The following is a 6,331-nucleotide window of genomic DNA, read 5'->3' as shown; positions in this document are numbered from 1 at the left end:
AGCGTGGGAGAATTCTCCTGCTCAAGCGCTGAGAATTTTCCCACGCTGTCAGTGACGTGCATGAGGTGAGCTGAGTTCATTGGACATGAACTGGGCTCATCTGGATGCCGTCACAGCCAGACACTGAGGAGCGCAAGCATGCCTGCGCTTCTCAGTCTCTGCGGCATGGCAAGCTGGATGGCAGCGTTCTGCTACGGTCCAGCCTGTCATGTGAATGCAGCAGAGCTGAAGCTGTCGTGGGAACCATGGAAAGGTAAGGATGATGTTGCTTTATTATTTTACTTTTATTGCAGGAGATCGTTGGCTTCAGCTAGAATGGGCGTGATGGTAAGTATGGTTTAATTTAGAACAATAAAGAATTGTGTGTTTATTTCAATTACAGGACTTTATTCTGGGTGTTTGTGTTTTTTTTTAACTTTGACTATGGGGTTAGTAATGGTGGTGTCTTATAGACGTCTCTCCATTACTAACATGGGCTTGATGTCAGCTGGCATTATAAGCTGACATCAACCCCAGCCACTGCTACAGGGCAGTGGGAAGAGCGCCATTTCTGGGGCGGCTGACGGCTGGTGTTTCTAGCCTGGGAGGGGGCCAATATTCATGGCACCCTTCCTGGGCTATTAATATCAGCCCCCAGCTGTCTGCCTAGCCTTTGCTAGCTATTAAAATAGGGGGGACCCCACGTCATTTTTTTGGGGGTCCCCCATTTTAATAGCTAGTAAAGGCTAGGTATTCAGCTGGGGGCTGATATTAGTAGCCTGGGAAGGTCCATGGGTATTACCCCCTTCCCAGGCTTCAAACATCTGCCCCAGCCGTCTGCTTAACCTCCACTAGAGACTAAAATTACAGGGAACCCCACGCCAATTTTTTTTTTAATAAATCCTTTATTTTAACACTAAATGACAAGTACAGTAATCAACACTATCACTGTACTTCTTATATATGTGACTGACATGCATGTTTCTATCTATCTAATCTATGTGTGATGCTCTATTCTTTCTGTTATAAATTGTTGGGTACCACTACAGATGCTGAATTGCCGGCCGGCTTTTTTAAAGAGACGGTGCATGAAAACACTAATATTTTTTTTAATAAATCCTTTACACTAAATGACAAGTACAGTAACCAACACTGTCACTGTACTTCTTATACATGTTTCTATCTGTCTAATCTATGTGTGATACTCTATTCTTTCGGTTCTAAATTGTCGGGTACCAGTGTATGCCGCTGCTGAATTGCCGGCTTTTCATGTTTCACTGTGAGCACTGTTCCCATCGATTTGGGCAACCACTGTAATGCCACCACCACCATGGCTGTGACAATACAGTGAGTGGCAGACAATCCCTGCATGATTGGTGCTCTAAATAGCGCCAGACATGCAGGACACGCTTTTGGTGCACGAACAGTTATCGAACATAACCTCGAACAGCCGAATTTTTTGCAAATCGTTTGCGTTCGTCGAACGGCTCGAACACCGCCCAAAACAGCTCGAATTTGAGATTGGCGAACAGTTCTAGTCGAACACCGCTCATCTCTACTTATTACGACCCTACCTTGCTGCGGAGATTGGCACCCTATATCCTGCGCAATGGCGCCCCCGCTCACCGACGACTCGCCCTACTTTCCCTATATCACCCTTTAGTGACAAAAGGTGCAGAATATGAGGTAGAGACGTTGAAAAAAATAACGGTACACGATAGGAAAAAATATATATCAGCAGCTCTGATCAGTGCAATTTAGCAGCAGATATAAAATAAAAAGGCAACTCTATTCTGGGCATCAGAGTGTCCACTTATTACAAGTATGGCAATAAATTCATGTCCAGATGATTATAGATTAGTTTCTTATAGGACATAATTAGGCTTGGATTTATCATATCTGGCCTTCTTAGCTCAAAAGACAAAATCTGTGAATTCTAAATGAAAGGTAGATGATAATGTACTTATGTCAGTGATCAATCTATAGGTTTTATATTAATCACTTATTATATGAAAGGTATATTCAAGTGGATACAAGCATAATACCCCCCAATGTTGGGTTTGATTTCATATAAGAATGCAATTAAATACTCCCCAGTATAGTCATTATAGCCTAATCAACCCAATTGAAAAACTCAACGCGTTTCTTCTTTTACAAGGTTCATCAGGAGTAGTTAATCAGGCAAATTTCTACTTATCTGGCTTCTTTAAATTCTCAGGCACAGATTAGAAAGGACCCAGCCTCATAATAGGACATTTTATGCAATAATCTGCGGAGAATCCCCCGCAATCTAATGATGGGAGAGATTCCTTAATCAAAGGCCCCTCTTATACTGGCCCAAAGTGAACTCTGGTGTGCGTCTCTCATGCACACCATGTGCGCCCCAAGCGCAACCGGAAGTTGCTGCGTATCAGCAGTAACCGGAAACACGTGACCGGAGAGTCAGGATGCGTTCCATACACCGGAACTGCCTCGCCACCACTCTCCCTGTCAGAGAATGTGACCAGCGCCGGGATCATGTGACCAAAGATAACAATCAAGCCTCCTCCCCGATGTCACCTGGATCTTAGCACGTAATCAGTGCCGGAACTTTGCAGCTCGATACGTTCCACAGCATGCCATGCATTCTATATACCGCCGCAGACATTGCCATTTTGATAAGGGCACACTATGCTCATGAGACCTCTCAGTCAAATCGCTCAAGCTGACATTCTCAAATATATGTCATAACATGAGTTTACATTAGGCTTTATTTGCATAATATAGATTCAAAAAGGAGGCACTTAGTGGGTCAGTTTCATGTACCAGTGCTATACCATGCAAATTTACATATGCACACAAAGAAGTGGCGAATTTGATGTAATAGCCCTCAATCAGAGCATCATGTTCAAAAAAAATAGAAACACCCATTAGGGCCAATGAAACATATTTTCACTGCCAGAAAATTAGATCGTCCTATATTGTTGCATATAGGTCATACACACGTGGTCAAAATTGTTGGCATCCCTCATTTAATGAAAGAAAAACCCACAATGGTCACAGAAATAACTTGAATCTGATCTATGAAAATGAACAAATGAAAGCCAGACATTGTTTTTCAACCCTGCTTCCACAGAATTTTTAAAAAATTAAACTCATGAAGTTGGCCTGGACAGAAATGATGGTACCCCTGAAAATAATGTAACAAAAGGGACATGTTAAATCAAGTTGTGTCCATTAATTAGCATCACAGGTGTCTACAATCTTGTAATCAGTCAGTGGGCCTGTATATAGGGCTACAGATACTCACTGTGCTGTCTGGTGACATGGTGTGTACCACACTCAACATGGACCAGAGGAAGCAAAGGAAAGAGTGGTCTCAGGAGACCAGAAAGAAAATTATAGACAAGCATGTTAAAGGTAAAGGTTATAAGACCATCTCCAAGCTGTGTGACTACAGTTGCACATATTATTCAGAAATTTAAGATCCATGGGACTGTAGCCAACCTCCCTGGATGTGGCCGCAGGAGGAAAATTTATGACAAATCAAAGAGATAGATAATACGAATGGTAACAAAAGAATACGAATGGTAACAAAAGAGCCCAGGATAAGTTCTAAAGAGATTAAAGGTGAACTTCAAGCTCAAGAAACTTCAGTGTCAGGTCGCACCATCCGCCATTGTTTGATCCAAAGTGGACTTCATGGGAGAGGACCAAGGAGAACACTATTGTTGAAAAAAAATCATAAAAAAGCCAGACTGGAATTTGACAAACTACATGCTGACAAGCCACAAAGCGTCTGGGAGAATGTCCTATGGACAGATGAGATAAAAATGGAAGTTTTTGGCAAGGCACATCAGCTCTATGTTCACAGATGGAAAAATGAAGCATATCAAGAAAATAACACTGTCCCTACTGTGAAACATGGAGGAGGCTCTGTTATGTTCTGGGGCTGCTTTGCTGCATCTGGCACAGGGTGTCTTGAATCTGTGCAGGGTACAATGAAATCTCAAGACTATCAAGGCATTCTAGAGAGAAATGTGCTGCCTAGTGTAAGAAAGCTTGGTCTCAGTCACAGGTCATGGGTCTTGCAACAGGATAATGACCCAAAACACACAGCTAAAAACGCTTAAGAATGGCTAAGAGGAAAACATTGGACTATTCTGAAGTGACCTTCTATGAGCCCTGGCCTAAATCCTATTGAGCATCTTTGGAAAGAGCTGAAACATGCCGTCTGGAAAAGGCAACCTTCAAACACAAGACAACTGGAGCAGTTTGCTCATGAGGAGTGGGCCAAAATACCTGTCAAGAGGCGCAGAAGTCTGATTGACAGTTACAGGAATTGTTTGAGTGCAGTGATTGCCGCAAAAGGCTGTTCAACAAAATATTAAGTTAAGGGTACCATCATTTCTGTCCAGTCCTATTTCATGAGTTTAATTTTTTTTTAAATTCTGTGGAAGCAGGGTTGAAAAGCAATGTCTGACTTTCATTTGTTAACTTGAAACTGACAAAAGTAATAATAAATTAAAAATCTATGAAAATTATTTCTGTGACCATTGTGGGTTTTTCTTTCATTAAACGAGGGGTACCAACAATTTTGACCACGTGTGTATGAGCGGCTTGCAGGATCAGGGAAAGGCGGTGAGGGGGAGGGAGGTGTTTGTATATCCCGTTGATATCAATATGTCTTGGCAACTGCACCACCGCTATAGAATCCATGAGTACTGCAACTGAGATGAAGTGTGGGTCTTCATGCACTGGTTATTAAGAGTGGTGCCAGAGTGCTTTTTTTCTGTAGAAAGAATTACTCTCTATGTTGTGATCAATAAGTAGCACATGCAAAATTTTTGGCAGTCAAATACCTATATTCAAAAGCATTTTGGTTAAAATTAAGGTCTCGCATGATGACAGCTTCAAGCACTCTCAATTCATCACCAGGGAAATGGCATCACAACAACCAGACAGAAGTAATTACACTTTTAAATAAAATGCTAAACTTTTGGTTGCCACTATACATCTGTCACTGCTACCTACACCAGAGCAGTGGCTATGACAACAGGTATGGGCAGTAGGATGGCAGCGGCGAGAGCACATCAGGCTGGCATTAGCACTACAATGTCAGGTTGCTATCAACTTGTTCTCACCAAAGAAAGAAGTTACCACCGTTGTCCTGCTCTCACCATTGTATTAGAGCAGGGTTGTGTTGTGGTGGTGACATCACGCTGCAACGCTCTGAACACTGACTTAGGTAGTGCTAAGCCTCATTCAGATGTTTGGGATTTGAGGACCTCTAAATGAGGCTTTACTGATGCCTGTGCAAAATGCATGAGACGAGATAACTTTTGGGTGTTACTGGTTACAGTGCTGATTTTTTTCGGTCACTACACCTCCCTAAAAAAATGCAATAAAAAGCGTACAAAACATGGTATTCACCCCAAAACAGTATATCATATTTTTTGGACGCATCGGATCATAAAACTCACTCCAAATGTTGGGGTGGAAAATAGGAAAAAAAATATCTTTCATAAGATGGGGGTCCGTCTGTCTCGCAAGGTGTAGGAAAGACTTAGTGCAACACAAAGGGAAGAGGGAAAGGGAGCCACACGCGTACCTCACCCTGTCTTTCCCTGGCATTGGGCTCTGGCTAGGGAAGGGAGGGTATGAGCGCTAGTCGATCCCCACTGACCACTACAGACAACAAGGGGGGACAAACAAGGGAAAATTGCTTAGCTTTAGACGACTCAAGACAAATGCGCACATGTTCTCTAGCACCAGAGAGGTAGAAGTACTGATCGTGCTCAAGCCTTCACAAGGGATAATGTGAATATCGCCGACACCTCCCTCTGGCACACAGCAGATATTTATACATCCAGGCCAGGGTATTAATTAGCCAGAGGAAGGTAGCCGCTGGGTCCTACAGAGACTGCTTCAAGAAGATGTCAGTGGAGGCAGGATCCTTCAGGAAGCCGGTGGAAGTGGAGGAATACTGCGGATCCTGGATTCGAGAAGCCGGTGCTCCAGCAGCGGGGAGTTGTGGTGGTGAACAGGATCGCAGGGCCCTCCGTTCCCTCCATCAGGAGCCCAGTGGCTGCAGCAGAAGAGGTGAGATGCTGCAGGCCTGGTGCCTGTCTGTTGGTCGGCTGGGGATCTAGTGCCTGGCTGTGACCGGTGTCTGGCTGGGGGCCGGGACCTGGCTGGAGGCCTGGTATCTGAGGCTGGGGGCCTGGTGCTGGGGGCTGGTACCGGGGCCAGTGTCTTGCTGTGAGCGGCATGGCAGAACGGCGTGAGCAGTTTCCGGTGGCCGCGGCCATCTTCCTAAAGCTGTGATCTACAGGAAAATGGCAGAGCGCCACTTTCCTGTAGATCACAGCTT

This window comes from Phyllobates terribilis, unplaced genomic scaffold, assembly GCF_046119375.1.
Source record: "Phyllobates terribilis strain yellow unplaced genomic scaffold, ASM4611937v1 Scaffold_11__3_contigs__length_659146591, whole genome shotgun sequence".
Classification (NCBI taxonomy): Eukaryota; Metazoa; Chordata; class Amphibia; order Anura; family Dendrobatidae; genus Phyllobates; species Phyllobates terribilis.
Note: the sequence above shows the minus strand (reverse complement) of the source record.